An 18,724-nucleotide genomic window follows, 5' to 3' on the forward strand; every position below is an offset into this window, starting at 1 on the left:
TGGCTCATGGAGGGCCAGGCGCCGAGTTAGGGCGTGTGGACCCCCAGAGTCACTGCCCTGGGCAGGAGGACAGGGACAAAGTTTTGCCCGCCGCATGCTGGGCTGGTGACTCTTCTGTGCATCTGACCCACCCCTGGGGGCTGTGTCATTGTCATCTCTGGGCCCCCAGACCCGGGCACAGGAGGGGCATGAAGCACGTGCTGAACTGAACTGACTGAAGGTCATTTGTTTTCTCCCCCGTCATGCTCAGCCCTGGGCAGGCACCCCAGGGCTGAGACGCAAGGCCCTGCCCTGGTTTCTGATTCATGGTGGGGCTCCTTCCCCCCCACACACCTTTGAAGGTAGACGGGGCCTGTGACCTGCTCTGGCCAAGGAGATGTGAGAGGTGATGTCTGTCACTTGGAGGGAACTTTAAGAGCCAAGCACCCAGTGGGCTGAGGTGGTCAAAGAACCCTGTGTCGGCCCAGAGTGACACTGGTGAGCACCAGCGACCCACCCTGAGCGTGTCAGCACCGAGAGAGGGACCTCCTCTTGTGTTGGGGATGCTGTGACTGGAGCCCAGCCCACGCTTCCTGACTAATGTCACTGCTGGAACCGTGTCACCCAAGAAGGTGCACATGACTGTGAGGAGGGGGGAGACCTGCGCTCCCCAGCCTCCAGACGCCCCCCACCCATGGATGCCAGTCCCTGTGGGACAGGCCACTTGACACCTCCCCAGTCATAGGGGTGGGAGGGTCCTGCCAGCATCCGAGAGGCCAACTCCCTCAGTTGTGACTCACCCAGACCTAGGCCAGGCAGGCATGTTCTGTTCCGATGTGCAGATCACCCGAGAGCCTCTGGGCTCCTTACTCCTCTCTGTTTCCTCATTGTTCAACAAAGAACCCTTCAGAAGATGGAGTCTGTGCCAGGCATGCACTGGGCACTGAGAATGCCCCAGAGAGCAGGACCCACACAGCCCCTGCCCTCCCAGAGCTCACAGACTCGTGTGGGTGACAGTTGGTACCAGTGAACACCCTATGGAAAAGAATTACAGATGGTGCTGAGGGGTTCAAGGGAAAAAACCAGGGCTTGGGGAGAGGTGCTCAGGGGAGGGAAACCAAGTCAGCAGGTAGGGTTAGAGGGTCACATTTGGGCCGAGACCCAAAGATAAGAGGGACCAGCCAAGTGAAGAAAGGATAGGAAAAGATATTCCATGTGGTAAGAACTGCAGATACAAATGTCCTGTGGCAGGAAGGGACCTAGAGAGAAGTAGCAGAGAGCAGGGGAGAGGGGAGGCAGCCGGGGCAGGGAATGGACAGGAGCTGGATGACACAGGCTTTAGGGAGGAGTCTGCAGTTGATCTTGGGATCAAGGAGAAGCCTGAGTGTCCTCAGCTCAGGAGTTTGGACAGGAGGGAAATGACCAATTCATATTCCGAAGAACATTCTCTGGGTCCAGGGCTTAGCACAGGGCCTGGCACCCAGTGGTGCTCAATAAATGCTTGCTGACAATGACGTCACATGAAAGAAGCAGAGAGACTCACTTTCGGGCAATATCGACTGGCCCTGGTCAGTCTATGTGCTCTCTACCCCCGGTGAGGACTGTCCACTCAAGGCCGGGGAGGAGCTGGTGTTTGGGGAGAATCTGCCACCTGCCTGGACCCCTGGGCTTCTCAGATGACCTCAGTGAGGGCCCCATGAGAGTGCACACAGATGGCCCCCGTGAGGTACTGAGGTTGTTTTTACAATGAAACAGGTCCAAACTGAAAACACTCCAACCCTGACGCCAGCACGTGTGAATCCGGATTCGCATTAACAAGGGCATCAGGAAATATCTCAATGTAGAAATCAATGGACAGTCATGAAAAAAATTACTAGCTGAATAATGAGGAAGGACAAGTCAATATAACTAAGTAAATGCGGAAGAAAAAATCCACAACTCACCCCTGATTATAGGATAGAAGACACCGAGGGATAAAACCATGACATTGAATTATGAGGAAATAGGCAACTTAACAAAAGAGGCAGAAACCAGCTAATCTGCTAGCAAACCATGCTGAGGGAACCTCAGAGCCTGAGGCCAGCCCTGAGCATTTTCTAGCCATGTAAGTGATGCCAGAAGCCCGGCTTCATCCTAGTGAGCCCTGGGGCTGGACTTCGGCCTGGCCCTGCCCTCGCCATGCTCCCTGAGCTCAGCCTCCCCAACACCTTCTCCGGACCACAGGCCGGTCTGTCCTGCCCATCTCTCCACCTCCTCCAGGAAGTCTGCCCTGATTACTCCAAGCCCCAGTCACCCCAACTCTGACCTCAACCCATCTCCCCGCATATATCAAGTGGTCTCGGCAAAATGTGAGATTAACAGTTTACAGAGCACATAGCAGATGTTAGATTCAAATTCTCTTTCCCGTAGAAGGTGACCTCATCTGGCATTTCTGAAGCTTTCTAAAGTTGGCAAAATCTCGCACCTCCTTCATCAATTCTCAGAGCCCCGAGCAGCAGGCAGGAGTGTGAGCTCCAGAGCCAGAATCCCAGTGTTCAAATCCTGCCTCCGCCACTTCCTAGTTGGCCTTGAACAAGTTATTACCCCTGTCTGAGCCTGTTTCCTCACCTGTAAACCAGGACTAACAATGATATCTCCCTTGTGGGATTATTGCAAAGCATGTAGAACAGAGCCTGGCCTGTAAAAGTCCCTCAGCCGTGTCTGACACCTTATCAGCCTTCCCATTTTACAGGTGAGGAAGCCGAGGCACACAGAGGGGACATGACCTCTTATGTCCTCACAGCCGGTGGCTGGACCAGGATTCAGAGTGTTGTAACTTCTGAAGTGTTGTAACTTCTCCAGGGGCAGGGAAAGGGTAGGGGGGAGATGCTTTATCCGCCAGCTTCATCAGCACGGAGCCCCTCCACCCACCCAAGCCCGCACAGGGCCAGGCCTGCAGCTTCTGCCCGGGCCGTACCGGCCACCCGGGAGAAGGGGGTCGGTAAGCACCCAGATGACTGACCACGTGCCCCACACAGTATGAAGCATTGGCCATCACTCTATTCCCACTTCACGGAGGAGCAAACTGAGGCTCAGAGGGGCTAAGGGCACACACCCAGGATCACACAGACAATGGCCATCGGAGTCAGCTCTCTACCTGGGATCCGTCACCCCAGGACCCTTCCACACATCCCACCCCCACGTGGCATCTCATCTCATCCCACAGCCTCCTGTTTCACAGGCGAGGAAACTGAGGCCCAGGGTGTGCATGGAGCTGACCCGAGGTCCCGCAGCCAGCAGGTGGAAGCAGCCCATGGAATTCAGACCCAGGGCCTGAGTCTGAATTCCCAAACCCACAGAGAAGGTGGTTCCCTCCTCCCTTCCTTGTTCGGAGCCTGCAGGGGACCCAGGACCCACCTGGGGGAGGGGGCTGCAGGACGGGTGCCAGCTGGGGTCTGTGGGGAGGGAAGATCCCCGGAGATCACCCCTGAGTTCTGAAGTCGCCCAAATTTTGCAGTCCTCAATCCTTTGCAAAGCCAGAGGGCTTAAGGTAGAGCCAGTTCTCAGAGAGCCCTGGAGGGGAGGCAGCAAGTGAAGCTCGTTTCCTGGGGCTTATACCTGGGTTCCTCTTCTCTGACACTTGGAGAGTTGTGTGTCTGCATCAAGCCACATCTCTAAGTGGCCAGCAATAAACCCTGTGAAGACAGATTTATGATAAACTCATTATCTTTCCCTCCCCAGGGTCAGAGGTCACATCAATAACTTCCTGCCCACTTTCTCCTGCAGATCTGCCGCAAGGCTGCAAACGTGGTTTAGAAGCTGAAAATCCATCCTCCTTTCCCCCTGGAAATCAATTGGAAACCCAGTTGCTAAATCCACCTTACATGTAAAAGCTCTTAATCCACAGGACTTTTCTAGGCCAGGATGGGCGCTACCTAAGGACATGCCCCCAAAAGACACCCTCCTTGAGTCAGACCAGGCTTCTATCCAGGGTCTGGGGGTGGGGGGTACAGCAGGGGGACAAAGAGAGCAGATGACAGTGGGGACCCGGAGCTGGGTATCTCCCTCTCCTCCTACTCAGGGGCCCATTCCAGCTGCAAGTCTCTCTATCGAGGGGGAGAAAGTAGATCAGCTCGGAAAGGTGCACCGAGGTGCAAGCTCACCAGCTTGCACCGAGACCAGGCTGAGGGTGGGGACCATGCCTGAGCATCCTCTCCCTAAGCTGCTCTTGCTGTGTTTAGAGAAGAGAAGACATCCACGTGGGGGTAGAGCATTGACAGTCCTGTGTCCCCAGAAACGAGGTGACAATTCCTGTGAGTATTGCCACGGCTCTAGTCGCCTGCCGTCATCTTGGGTTCTAGAACAGAAGAAAATAGGCCATGTGTGTTTGCTGAGTGAATCGACTGATGGCTTTGGGTGGGTCAGATCCAGATATGGCACCTGGAATTCAGGGGTAATCTTTGAGCAGCTTTGTGTGACAACAATATTGTCCATCACCGACCGTGGCGATTTGAAAAAACATTATACATGCTTTGATTTCTCTTCCCACGACTCTTTTGTGCACAATCATGTATGATGGAAACCACATGATCTCCGGGGCTAGCTGCTAAAAGCAGCTGGGGGAGAAGTCCCACTGCCCCTGAAGCTGCCACGTTGTGAAAAAGCCCAATCTGCAGGGAAAGGCTCCAGCCAACAATCGCAGCTGAGTCCAGCCTCCAAACCCACCCCAGCTCAGCCCTCAGATACGTATGTGAACAATCTTCCAGATGCTGTCAACACCCAGCTGTTCAGGTCACCACCAGCCATTCCAACCTCCCCCGCTGAGGCCCCAGACATGGTGCAACAGGGCTTGAACCATCCCTGCAGCATCTTGTCCAAATTCCGGATTCATAAGCTCTGGTTGTTACTTCCGGCCACTAACTTTTGAGTGGTTTGTTATGCAGCAGTGGATAACCAGACTACCAACCTGGGGCACCAAACACCATTCAAAGTGGTCTGCCTCTGAGCCTCCCCCTTGAAGTTCTCATGCAGTTGACTTTCTTCTCCTGGAAGAGACCATCAATGCTGAGCACTTCAGCTAGGCTTTGCTGTGTAACAAAGCACCCCAAACTGTAAACACTTAAACCTTAAAAACAATGACAACGTATTATTTCTTACAATCCAGCGGTTGGCTAGGTGGCTTCTTGGCTGGTTTCACAGCCTGGCCTCACTCACTTGGCTCGTGGTCGGAAGTTGGCCCGGGTGCCTGAGCTGCCCACATGCCCACTCAGCCTCCAGCTTCCTTGCGTGGAGGTCTCAGGATAGCGTTCCAAGAGGCTGCAGAGCCCTGAAGCCAACTCTCAGGAGGCACAGAACATCCTTCCTCTGCATTTGAGGGTGAAAGCCAGCCACACCCCTGCACAGATTCAAGGTGAGGAGAGTCCATCTCTTTTTTTTTTATTTGTATATGTTACTTATTTTTTCCTTTTTTTAAATTTTATTTTATTATGTTATGTTAGTCACCATACATTACATCATTAGTTTTTGATGTAGTGTTCCATGATTCATTGTTTGCATACAACACCCAGTGCTCCATTCAGTACGTGCCCTCTTTAATACCCATCACCAGGCTAACCCATCCCCCCACCCCCTCCTCTCTAGAACCCTCAGTTTGTTTCTCAGAGTCCATCATCTCTCATGGCTTGTGTCCCCCTCCGATGACCCCCCTTCATTTTTCCCTTCCTACTATCTTCTTCTTCTTCTTCTTCTTCTTTAACATATAATGTATTATTTGTTACAGAGGTACAGGCCTGTGATTCATCAGTCTTGCACAATTCACAACTCTCACCATAGCACGCACCCTCCCCAATGTCTATCACCCAGCCACCCCATCCCTCCCACCCCCCACCACTCCAGCAACCCTCAGTTTGTTTCCTGAGATTAAGAATTCCTCTTATCAGTGAGGTCATATGATACTTGTCTTTCTCTGATTGACTTATTTCACTCAGCATAACACCCTCCAGTTCCATCCACGTCGTTGCAAACGGCAAGATCTCATTCCTTTTGATGGCTGCATAATATTCCATTGTGTATATATACCACATCTTCTTTATCCATTCATCTGTCGATGGACATCTTGGCTCTATCCATAGTTTGGCTCTTGTGGGAGGAGAGTCCATCTCTTGATGGAACCAATGACATAGTCACCCACACAATGGATGGGAGGACACGTGGCCATATTTTACCATCTCCCCCCATTGAGGAAGCCCTCGGCAGGCCAGTGGGAAGAGACTGTGTGTTCCCATGTGGAGAGAGAGGTTCAAGGGTGAGTCTACAACCTCCAAGGGGCTTATTCAGTCCCAAGGGACACCACTGTGTCCCCAAGAAGCAGGCAACTGCTCTCTGTCCATGGTGACCACAGAGCTCCCTGGTGTCAGGGAGCAGGGCTCACACACCTCCCTCCCTGGAGTTGGGTCTACAGTATTCCCAGCCCCACGGCCTTCTGCAATGGGTGCGGTTTTGTACCTGCACAGAGTGGGCCCTGGAGCACCTGGGGAGGTGTGGGTGGCAAGGAGGTTTGGCTGTCTGGCTGAGGGTGCCAAGTGGGGCTACATCATGGAGGTGGGTGGCATCCAGTTTCCAGGGGAAACCCAGAAGGAAGATGGCAAGGGAGATAAAAACAGAATGACAAGCTGAGGGATGGCGTGGGGCTGCAGCAGGTCAGGAAAGGGGATGCCTGTGGCCCCACTGGAAGCTGCCCAGTGGGGTGAGGTAGCCCCCTCCTCCACAGCCCCCACCCCTGGAATCGACCACCATGTGGAATGGGGAGCCGAGTCAGTCTTAACTCTATCTTGAAGGTCTCTGAGCTGGGGGACCAGGATCGGCCCTGCTTGGGTCGGGGCCAAACGTAGACTAACTCACAGTGGCCAGGGGAGGGGACAAGGTCAAGCAAGACCATGGGAGCCCCTGCCACACTATGTGGAAAGGGATGGGGGCAGGTGCCTTGAGGAGAGAGAAGTGGGAAAGCTCCAATCCTCCTGAGGAAAGAGGAGGAAACTGAGGCACAGAGCACAGGAGCTTACCCAACGACACAATAGAGGTCAAGCAGAAGAGCAGGGACTTGAACCCAGGTCCCTCTGGGCTCCAGAGTCTCTGCTCTAACCACGAGGCATCAGAGCCTCGGGCTACCGACTTAGGAGGCCCTACGAAGGCTAGCAGGGTGGCAGGCCCCAGGGACCAGGCAAAGAGTCCTAAGTCCCAGGGCATGAGGGAAGGCTGACACTCTGCCCTCAGCGTCCCTCAGCCCCTCTCAGAGGGCTCGGCTTTGTAGCACGCCCAGGGCTGATGGCTGAAGTGGGGTCACGTCTCGAAGTTTCCACTCCTCACAACCAAAGCTGGCATCAGTAAATTACCCCAAATAACGGGGCTGTTTGCTCAGGACATCGAAGAGGCAGTAAACAGTTGCCGAAGTAATTAAATACAAGCAGTGGACGTGCCAGGCTTCTCAACGCCGCCAAGCCGCTCCCACGGTAGCCTCCCCTCTGCCGAGGGAGACAGAACCACGGTGTTGTCTGTCTGTTGAACTGAGAAACCGAGAGTCAGAGAATCAAAGAAAATCCAGAGGACAGGGTAGGGGGAAGGGTGCCTTGGAAACCACTGACTATAAACCCCTAGATTTACAGATAGGGAAATTGAGGCCCAGAGAGGAAGAGAGACCCGCCCAAAGATACACGGCACACTAGAGGCAAAGGTAAGTCTGGAATGCTCCCAGCACACCTAAGGTAGGGTGAAGGTCGCGGTGATAAGTTGGAATCTGATGGGTGGTGAATAAGGAAGCTGAAGCTCAGAGAGGGTAGGTAACCAGCCCAAGGACTCGCAGTAGGGTAGGTGGTGGAAGAGGGGGTGGACCTGGGTCTGTCCGACAGGTTTTAATTGTGCTCTGCGGCCTTCCTGTCCTTGGCTTCTGGATCAGGACTTAAAGGAGAGGGTTGGGAGAGGTCAGGGAGATCAGATTTCCAGGGGCAAGGGATGATGATCCAGGCTGAGGGAATGAGCAAAGGCATGGAAGTGGGACCCTGTTTGGTATACGTAGCAGCAGTCCTCAAGGTGGCAAGCAAAGTCCCCCTCACCCTGCCTTGAAGAGTCAAGGGAATGCATTGGCTCAAGTAACTGAGAAGGCCAGAGAGGGCCAGAGCAAAGCCCAGATATCTCCCTCATCTCCATCCAGATCCACTTTCACTTCCTTCCACTTTCCCAATCATGTTTCCTACTGAGGCCCAGACTCATAAAATTGGCTTCAGGTATGGCTTGATCCAGCAGCTCAAACAATGTCACCAGAGACCCAGGTGCTCTTCATCTCCCTGCTCTGCCTTCTGTGACAGCAGTCTCATCTGTAGGCTCTGCATGGTAGCACCCCCTTCCCTCCCCCCATTCCCACCCTACCCATTCCCACCTCCAATACCCCACACTTTCCAAGTCTCACCTCCATGTGTCACACCACTTGAAGGGAAGAATCTCCTTGGGCAGCTGAATGGAAAAACCTGTTTTTCTCCCTGATGCCAGAGAAAGCATCTCCACATCTCACTGATTCTGATTTGATTAGTTCCCAACCAAGCCAATAACTGTAGCCAATGGCTAACTGACTCCAGCTAATCAGGGCCCACCCTGAGGCTGTGAATGGGCCAATCCCACTCAAACCACATGGTTGAGGATGGAAAAGGGGTCAGTTCCACAGAGGGGAATCCGGGAGAGCCCCGAGGTGCTGAGGCGGAGGGGAGGTAGTCAGGAGGTTGCTATAATGGTTCAGGGGCGCACTCATAGGCCTGGTGCAGGGCTGGAGGGGGTGAGAAAAAAGAAGTTTCAGGGAGACATGTATAGACATCCACTCCCGCATTCCAGGGCCCAGGTCAGCAACTGAATTACAGAGAAAGCATCCTCTAGCCCTGTACGATTCAGGACCTGGCTCCCCGGCCTTCCCAGACCGTGTTGATGGATAAACAGCAGTTGTGGGGAGTGCAAGCACAGAGCCAGGGCCCAGCAGCCACCCACACCCACAAGTCATGGGGACCGGGCCACAGATAGAGCAAAATTAAGCACACAGATGGGCCTGAGACAGGGTAAGATCCTCTCCTGGGGAAAGACAGACAACCGTGCAGGACAGGGGAAAGGCCAGGACACTGGAATCTCATGCGCCTGGGTCCAATCTCATGCACCTGGGTCCAAATCTCAACCCCGTTATTCACTCGGTGTGCAATCTTAGGCAAGTTACTGATCTCTCTGAGCCTTGGATTTCTCATCTGTACAAAGAGGGGTTAAACTTGATTACAGGAACCCACCATTCAAGTCAAATTCTGGGACCACACAGGCTGTGGCTCCAAGACGGATCCCTGAGACCATAATGGCAAAGTTCCTCGCCTAGTTCACCAAGCACCCAACCGGACTCCATCTCCCCGACCCCACGCCCAGCTTCCAAAGAGGAATCCCAACACGAAATTGTTCAGGTACTGGAGACAACATGGGCCTCCTTAGGTATTTTGTTGAGCCTTACGTGTAGACTGACCAGAAAACCTGTGGAAAGTAGCGGGGATCAGCAGGTGGTGCTCCAGGCAGCAGGATCTGACGTCTCAGCAGCTCGGCCAAGACCTGCCAACCCAAGGCCCCTCCTTCACCTAAGTCCGCTTGGGCTGATTGGAGTCTCTGGCAGAGGGAGGAGGTCCCCGCCTGGGGGCGCTCCCGGGGGGATTTGGAAGCCCCGCCTCCCTGACCCGGACACCCCACTACACTCTGCTTGAGAAAGCGCTTCTGGTCCCCTCTGGGGCACCTGTGGAGACTAAACACCATAGGCAGCCCCTTCGGGTCACACTTCACCCAGATATTCCTATCTTGGGTCGGACCCCCTCAGGCACTGACCGCAACGCTGGAAAGGAACCGCAGTATTGGCTTTATTAAAGAGGGAAGCAAGTGTGGCCCCACAGGTGTGTCCCCCTAATATGAAAAGGTGGAACCACATCTTTAGGGGCCACTGTACCTCTCCTCAGTCAGCCACAGGGGCACCCTTCGGCCACCTGGAGATTCCAGTTCTGGTCCCAAGAAGTCCCTCGGGATGCTTGGGTTTGGTTTACCCACCGCTCAGCCAAACCATCAGCTGATGGTTCCACTGGGCAACTGTCCGGCCCTAACAACTCTGGAAGCCCTGACTGAAAGCCATCACCCTTGTCTTTGACACTACTCCTAAAGACCAGACCTGTTATATTTTCACCACCGTTTGGGCTCTAGCTAATGGCCTAGGTATCTGGTCCAGTCCACAGGTTGTGGGTGACGGAGAGATGAGACACCCTTCTGCAGAACCATGAGCTCTGCAAAGCAATTGCCACAGCCCAACGGGACATTTATAAACCCATGTGGATGCCATACTTACAAGACACAGGATAGAACAAGGTGTCAGATCAGGCCTGGTCAGCCCAGGTGGCCAGCAGCGCTGGGGGATCAATTGCTGGATTGGGCACAGCAATCCTGCCACCACAACCCAATGGACTGCAAACATGGGTCTCCATCTGCATGCCAAGGAGTGGCCATGGTACCTGTCAGGAGGCACACTCTGTAGCTGCTTGCTCTTTGTGGGAAGGAGACTGGCTTGTTTAGTGCCTGTTACAATGTTTGCTCCATGCTCAAAAAGTGCCGAAATCTTAGCCGTGAGCTCCCCAGCTCTCCCGTAATCCACTGAGGGCACAGCACCCCCCCCGCCCCCGACCATGGGCCCATCACTTCACCCTGTAGGGCTGGGTTCAGGGCGATCGGTGCAGCTATGCTAATGGTCCTGCTGTCGGCTGTGTGGACTAAGTAACACATGGTCTTGCTCTGACCCACTAAGTCTCAAGTCTACTTGCAGCACCTATGGAGTGGTGGCGGGGATAGCCCTTGCCACCCTCTAGAAGGTTGGGAATCTTCTGGACAGGCCCCGGGGGCCGGAGAACGGACGAGGGAGCTCTCGAAACAGAAGAAGGCCGCAGGAACTGGCGTCTCGGAGCCTGTCAGGATTCTTCCTCCACCCATCTTTCATCGCTGCTTGTTTCTGCTTTGGTCCACACATTCAGGGGCTCTCTCCAGACCCAGACGTGACCCGTAAGAACTGGAGAGCTGGCCCAAGCATCTACTTTCAGCTCCAGGACCTCAGAGAGGAGAGCTCTCCCTTGAGCTGCCACAGAAAGTCCCAGAGAGGGCTCTGATTGGCCCAACTCTGAGCCAATCACTGGGGCCCAGAGTGCAATGCTCTGATTGGCCGAGCCTGGGTCACATGTCCATCCCTGCACAGGGCGAGGTGAGGCTAAGGAATTGAGAGTTCTCAGAATCACCTGGGGCTGATGGGAAGTTCTCACAAAGGGAGGAAGGGGCTCTTGCTGGGAGAGGAGAGGGGGGACAAAAAAGTTAACAGCCTACTCACCCCACACACACTCTCAAAGTCTGTTCCACCTAGTTAATCTGTACTCACCCTTTCAGATTCAGCCCCACCTCCCCCTCTGCCAGGAACCTCCCCGGACCACTTTCAGGCTCTGTCAGAAGGCCCTTTTGTGTGTCCCCGCAGCATCCCGCACCTACCACGATCACAGCCCTGAGCAGCTGGTACAGGTGTGTCTCCCCCACTGGACGTGACTCCTGGTGGAGGAGGGCAGGGCCCAATCACTCTGGCATGGAGGAGGTTTCAGAAAGTTGTTTGTTGAGCGATTTACACATCTCCTCCGGACCTTTCCTAGGACTCACTAGTAAGGTAGACTGAAATCCTTCAAATAACCGGTCAGTCCAAATGTCAGTGCCCGGAGGAAGAGAGAGGGAGGCAAATAGTGTATGGAGCTGGCCCCAGAAGTGACCCACAGGGCTATTCTGATCATTCTGCCCAAATGGCAACAGGCCCAGGAGCTCTGTGTCACAAGGAGCTGTCCAAGAACTTGGCCACATACAGCAAACTATTGGATAAAAAGAAGGTCCCCTCCCATCTTGTCTCCTGCTGGCTGTTTGCACGAACAGCCACCTGGGACCCACAATCCACATCTTCCCCAGCCTCCTGGGCCCTCAGACAAGACCTGGCCTGGCAAACCCCTTAACCCAGCAATTCCACGTACTGATGCTAGAGAAAAAAGTCCCATGTGCACACAGTGAGGCACACACAAGGATGTTTGTTGCAATAAATTTTACGGAGAGAAAAAAAAATGGAAACCATCCGAATATCTGGTGGGGAATGATTTAGGAGGGAAGGGAAGGAGAGAGGGAAGGGATCCAAGCAATTGAACATGACACGTGCCTTGTGAAAAAGAATGAGGTAGCTCATCTTTTTGGAAAGATGTCAGTGATTTCAAATGATAAAAAGAAAGATACAAAACAGCATATATAGTATGATAGCTTTTATGCTTTTAAAAACATGCACAGCTCAACATACAATTATATGTGCAGAAATGCATATTAAAAGGGTCTGTGCAGATTACACACCACACTGGTAACATGCACTATGGGGAGGAGTTTGACAAATGGAGGTGATTATGAAGGATAGAACAGAGGCACTTTCCCGTTATCTGAATTCTTGAATGTGGAATAATGAGAATGTCTGCATGCAGCCCTTGTGTAATTAAAAATCATTTTAAGTGAATGAGGGAAATGGCAAGATACACTCATTGCAACATTTTTATAATAGCAGAAAAGCCAAAAACAACCTAAATATTCATCTATAGGGAACTCACTGGATAAATGATGGTGCCTATGGCAACAGAACACCAGGCAGCCAGTGAAGGAATGGAGCAGGGCCATGTGGGAAGATATTCTTAAATGAAAAAGCAACTTGAATAAAGTGTGTATGGTGTGATCCCATTTTTGTAAAGAAAGAATATGTAGAATACAGTTTTCCCCTGCTATCCAAAAGTAGAGCGTTACAATGAAGCCATCCCTAAGCCCAAATGGTGTAAATCGAAGAAGCAATTACTGTTCATTTATTATTTTGAGCATTCCCATACCCCAAAAATAACCTCTCTTAAGCTTTTCTGATACCTTAGGACACATCTCACTGACAGGTGCCCAAAATAAATGAAGATAAAGCACAGATGCTCCTAGACACAGTTCAAAGCTATGGCAGCTTGATGCTGAGATGCTGAGTGTAGCTCCAGGGGAAGGAGTTTGGCAGGACCACTCTCCCTGCTCAGGGTGAACGCTGCTCGCTGCAAAATAAATGCTAAATGCTAACTTCACTTTTCACCTTTTCTCACAAAAGTGAAAATCCTCTTGGATTTCTTTTGGTCATTGAAAACAGGTGTGAATGTAGGTCTTTTGTAAAAGCAAAGTGATGTAATAGAAAGTATACTTATATTGAAGTGTAACTGAAATGCAAACAACTGAACATATTTAAAGTGTAAAATTGCATAAGTTTTGATATACATACACACCCATGAAACCATCGCCACATTCAAGATAATGAGCATATCCATCACCTCCAATAGCTTCCTCTTGCCCCTTGGTAATCCATCCCTCCTGGTCCCCAGCCCAAGCAAACACTGGTTTGCTTTCTGTCCCTATAGATTAGTTCACATTTCCTAGAATTTACCATAAATAAATTCACACAATATGTGTGCTTTTTTGTCTACTCCTTCCACTCAACATAATTATTTGGTGATTTAGCCATGTTGATAAATGTATCAAGAGTTCATGCCTTTTTATTGCTGAGTGGTGTAAACTTGTCTGATTTATATAAATCTTTTGCTAGATTTATCCCTATGTATTTTGTATTTTTATGCCATTATAAATAAGATATTTAATTTAAATTTTCTGTTTGTTCATTGCTATTGAAATAATCTTTTTTAATTTTTTAATATGATGAGTTACATTTATATTGCTATAATGGATGTAGGATTACTCAAGTTATCTATTTCTTCTTGAGTGAGTTTTGGTCTTCTGTGCCCATTCCATCTAACAAATCTGTGTGCGTAGTTATTCATAGTATTCCCTTATTATAATGTCTGGAGCCTCCATACTCCCAATATGGGTGATTTGTGTTTTCTCTCCCTCTCTCTCTCACTCCCTCACTCTCTCGCTGTCTCTCTCTCTCTCTCTCTTTCTTTCTCATTGGCTTAACTAGAAATTCACCATTTTGTTTATCTTTCCAAGAATCAGCTTTTGGTTTCATTGATTCTCTCTGTTAATTACCTATTTTCAATTTCATTGATTTATGCTTCAATTGTTATTTCCTTCCTTCTGCTTGCTTTAGTTTAATTTGTTCTTCTTTCTCTAATTTCTGAAGGTTATTTTTAGAGCTTTCTTCTTTTCTGATATAGATAGATAGATAGATAGATAGATAGATAGATAGATAGATGACAGATTTTTTTAGTGCTATAAATTTGTCTCCTAAGTGCTGCCTTAGCTGCATCCCACACATTTCTCTATGTTCTATTTTCATTCTCATTTAGTTAAAAATAATTTTTAATTTTCCTTAAGATTTCCCCCTTTTGATCTATGGGTTATTTAAGTGGTGCTTAATTTCCAAATATTTGGGGATTTTCTAGAAATCTTTCTGTTACTGATTTCTACTTTAATTCCATTGAAACCAGAGAACATACTTTGTATAAGGTCTGGTTTGTTTGTTTGTTTGTTTGTTTGTTTTAATTTGTAAAGATCTGTTTTATGGCCCCAGATATGGTATATCTTGGTGAATATTCCATGTGTACTTGAGAGCATATATTCTGCTCTTGTTGGGTGAATTGTTCCATAAATGTCAATTCAATTAAGTTAGTTAATAGCATTGTTCTAGTCTTCTATATTTTTACTGATCTGTGTCAATCATGGATCAGTTTCAGTGGGTTGGGTTTTCTCCTCATTATGGAACACATTTTCCTGCTTGTCTGCATGCCAGGTAATTTTTGATTGGGTGCCAGACACCATGAGTTGTATCTTCCTAGGCGCTGGACATTTATGTATTCCTCTGCATAGTTTTCTGCTTTGTTCTGGGATGCAGCTAAGCTACTTTGTAGTTTGATCCTTTCAAGTCTTGCTTAAGCTTTGTTAGGCAGGCCCAGGGGAATGTTCAGTCTGGGGATAATTATTCCCCATCCTACTTAGTGCCATGTAAGCCATGAGGCTTTCTAATCTAGGAATAGCAATAGCAGATACTATTCTCAGCCCTTGGAGAGGGTGTGGCACTGTTATCTGGAGGACATTTGCCCCAAGCCACAGGCAGATTCTTCACATATTTGTCTTGATTACAACTCAGTTGAAGACTCAAGAAGATAGATCTTTGACTCTCCTCTCTCAAGCTCGTCCTATGAATCCTAGCCACATTGGTCTCCCCCGACTTCCATCTCCACCTTCTTAACTCAGGGAGTCCACTGAACTCTGCCTGGTCTCCCCTCCCCTGCACTACACACAGCTGAAAATTTTCCCAATTGTAAACTAGTGCAATCATAGGGCTTACCTCATTTGTCTCCCATCTCTCAGAGATCACTGTCCTTCATTGCCTGAGGTCCAGGATTTTGTAAACTGTTGTTTTATGTATCTTTTGGTTCTTTTAGGTGGCAGGAAAGATCCATCCCTATTACTCCACCTCGGCCAGAAGCAAAGTCCCTCACTTTTAGACTTTATACACGTTTATACTGTGTGAATGTTTACAATATGCCTGTGTTATTTTCTAAATTAAAAAAAAAGACATACTAATCAAAACTAAGATGCGGTAAAGGAATAACCCCAGCCCAGCAGTTGCCTGTGATGTGTCCCTTCTTCTGGGTTCTATGTCCCTATCTCACCCTGAAGTGGGGATCCTTGGGCCAACGCGCCAGATATTGTTGGCTTTGACTTCTGCTGAATGCTCCTGCCCATCTCCACTGTCATCTCAAGAAAATTGCTTTCAATCCTCCAACAATAATTGTGGAAAAGTGGGCATGAAATGAGCCAGGTCCTCAGAGCAGAGCTAGACAGGCTAAGATATTCCTTCCCTGGCAAGGGCTAGGATGTGGGTGACAAGTGTTCTCTTACTGCTCACACATGCCTTGTGATTTAACATTGTTTTGAAATTTCTCCAACTGCGCAGTGGCCGGGGCTCCAGCCACATGAAATTGTGCAGATACAAACTTAAGCAAAAGACACTGAGACCTGGGCTCCCTGACATTTTGCCGCTGGTTCTGCCAGAGCCCAGCTGGCACACTAAGTCGCTGGAGTCAGTGATGAGATGCTGCAGGGACTGAAGTCAAGAGAAGAATAGGGAGAAAAATTGGGAGTCTAGCAAAGTGGGTTCCTCTTCAAGAGTTGCATGGTTCTCTTGCTGTTGCTTTGGTCAGAAGGGGCATCAGCTAGTTCAGGGAGGCTCCATAGTTGTGGAGAGGAGACACCCCCAGGCGACTGGCGGCAGGACAGGGTGTTGGCTCCACAGAAATGCAGGTTGCTGCTCTGTCCACCTTTGGCCTGCGTGACACAGGTCACTTTTAGTTTTTGCTTCCTGTATTTTGAAACTCTGTCATTAGGTGCGAAAAAGCTTAGGACTCTCTGTCTCCTTGATGAGTTGACCACTCGAGGGCTTATAGTATACGGATTTAGCTTACTGCGGTCTACTTTCAAGTGAGATCGTGCTACTTCACGTACAGCGAGAGGACCCTATGATGGTACACTTTCTCGTCTCTTTCACTGGCATCTCTGCTGTTTTTTCCACCACACTTCACATTTCTATATGTCATCAAGCCCACAATACATTGTCATTACTCTTGCTTAAGAAGCAGTCGATCATCTTCTTTAATCACTATTTAGTTAGTATTCATTGACTCTTTTGGTTTGGAAGTACTGAGGGATCTATAAATTCTACGTGAGCTAAATTCTGGATTTCTGTGCTCAGACTCCCAAACACAGCTCAAGTCCTGGTATCATATATATTAGTAACTGACTGTTTCTCTATTATTTTGAGCCATCTTTTTTTCTTAACTGAAGTAAAGCCGACACAAGTTTACGTTGGTTTTAGGTGTACAACATGGCGATTTGACTTCGACAAGTCTGTATGTGATGCTGAGCTCACCACAAGTGTAGCTACCGTGTGTCACCTAGAGCACTATTACAATACCATCGACATATTCCCTATGCTGGACCTTTCTTCCCCATGTGGAACCAGTTGATTATCTTTTAAAGAGATTTAAATAATAAGAAGAAAGTCTGTAATGATTTCCCCATGTAGTAACCATCCCCAGTGATCGCCATTGTTTGTGTAGATCCCTATTTCCAGGCGGTATTATTTCCCTCTGCCCAAGGGACTCCCTTTAACACTTCTCATAATGTGGGTTGCCAGTGATACATTTTTCCAAAACCTGGTCTTCGGGGGCTGTTGTACCCAAAAGCCCAGCACCACAATTTCCCAACGATGGTACCCTGCAAAACTTCAAGGTGAACCAACATTGCCTATCACCCTGGATGGAGGGAATGGGGGAGACAGCTGGTCGTTAACACTACAGGGCCGCTAAAGCTCAGCCACACAAGTTCCTCTTTGTGATTAATGTTGATGGGGGCCCCCTAGAGCTGATGCTCTGGGAGACAGATGGGGAGAGCGGGGGGCACCACATGTTGAGCACCTACTATGTGCCATACACTGTGTTACGCATACCTCGTCGGGTCTGAAGAGGTTGAAATGAGCCAAGCACCTGGTACGTGTCATCCCTCAGGAAAGGTAGCTATTACGATCATTTTCCTTGATGATTTTAACAACCTCGGGGCAGGCACAGGCGTTCTGATCCCTGAGTTACAGCTGAGTAAGCCAGGCTTCGACAAGTGAATCTGTGGAGGAACAGGAATTCAAACCCAAATCTGTGTGATTCTACAGCCAGGGATCTACACCACCTGCTCTGTCCTGGCCCCCCATGGCCAGGAACTGGCATGAGCCGGGCGGGACTGACCTCCTGGCAATTGAGCCCATGGCCAGAGGAAGAACAAAAAAGAATGTCCAGGAAATAGGGCTGCATTGAGCCAGACTCAGCTCAGGAATCAGTCCGGAGTGTCCAAGCAGGGGTGCAGCAGGGGCAGAGGGCAGGAGGGAGCACCCAGAGATGGGTCTGGGGCGGTTTGCACAAAAATCCACTGCACTCCACCTATCCAGATTTGTACCCAGGACATGAAGAGCCCAGCAGCACATTTGATCTTTTTCTTTTAACAAATCAGTATGTTTTTGCCGCAGCCAAGCAGCATGGAAAATATAATGTGTACAGGCATCAGAGATATGAAACCAAAACTCCAATTCTGCAGGTTTTATTGGTCTCACTCACAGCCACCCACTGCCACCTCCCGCCCCCCCCCCCCCCCCGCCCAGTGGTCACCCCGGGGACTGGCTGCATGCCCTTAAAGCCCTGTGCTTCCAAAGCCGAAACAGACAAAGAACATCTGTTTTCTCTGTTTTTTCTTTTTTCCCCTCTCTTTCTCTCCTGTTTTCCTTCCCTCATCCTCCCTCGCTACTTGTCCTCTCCCAGGCCAGGGAAAGGCGTCTCAGAATGCTGTGGCCTGCCTTTGCCCAGGACCTACTTCCTTTATCACAGAGCTCAGAGATGGGGGGCCGCAAGAAGACAAGGAAGGCTCTAGTGATTAACATTTCCCTGCTCTCTGCAATACAGGAATGATTCCAGGCTGTGGATTTCCTTTTAAGGAGCTTCAGCATGGGAGATGCTGGGAGGCCAGCCCATGGATTAGCTGATACCCCATCAAGCAAAGCAAGAATTCAGAGGAAGGGAGGATCACCAAGCTGAGAGACCAGAGGGTGAGCTTTGTACCAGGGTTAGGGAGACCCCAGGACAGGCTG

Source organism: Eumetopias jubatus, unplaced genomic scaffold (assembly GCF_037043125.1).
Source record: "Eumetopias jubatus isolate StellerSeaLion01/CBP00866 unplaced genomic scaffold, mEumJub1_p1.0 scaffold_4, whole genome shotgun sequence".
Classification (NCBI taxonomy): domain Eukaryota; kingdom Metazoa; phylum Chordata; class Mammalia; order Carnivora; family Otariidae; genus Eumetopias; species Eumetopias jubatus.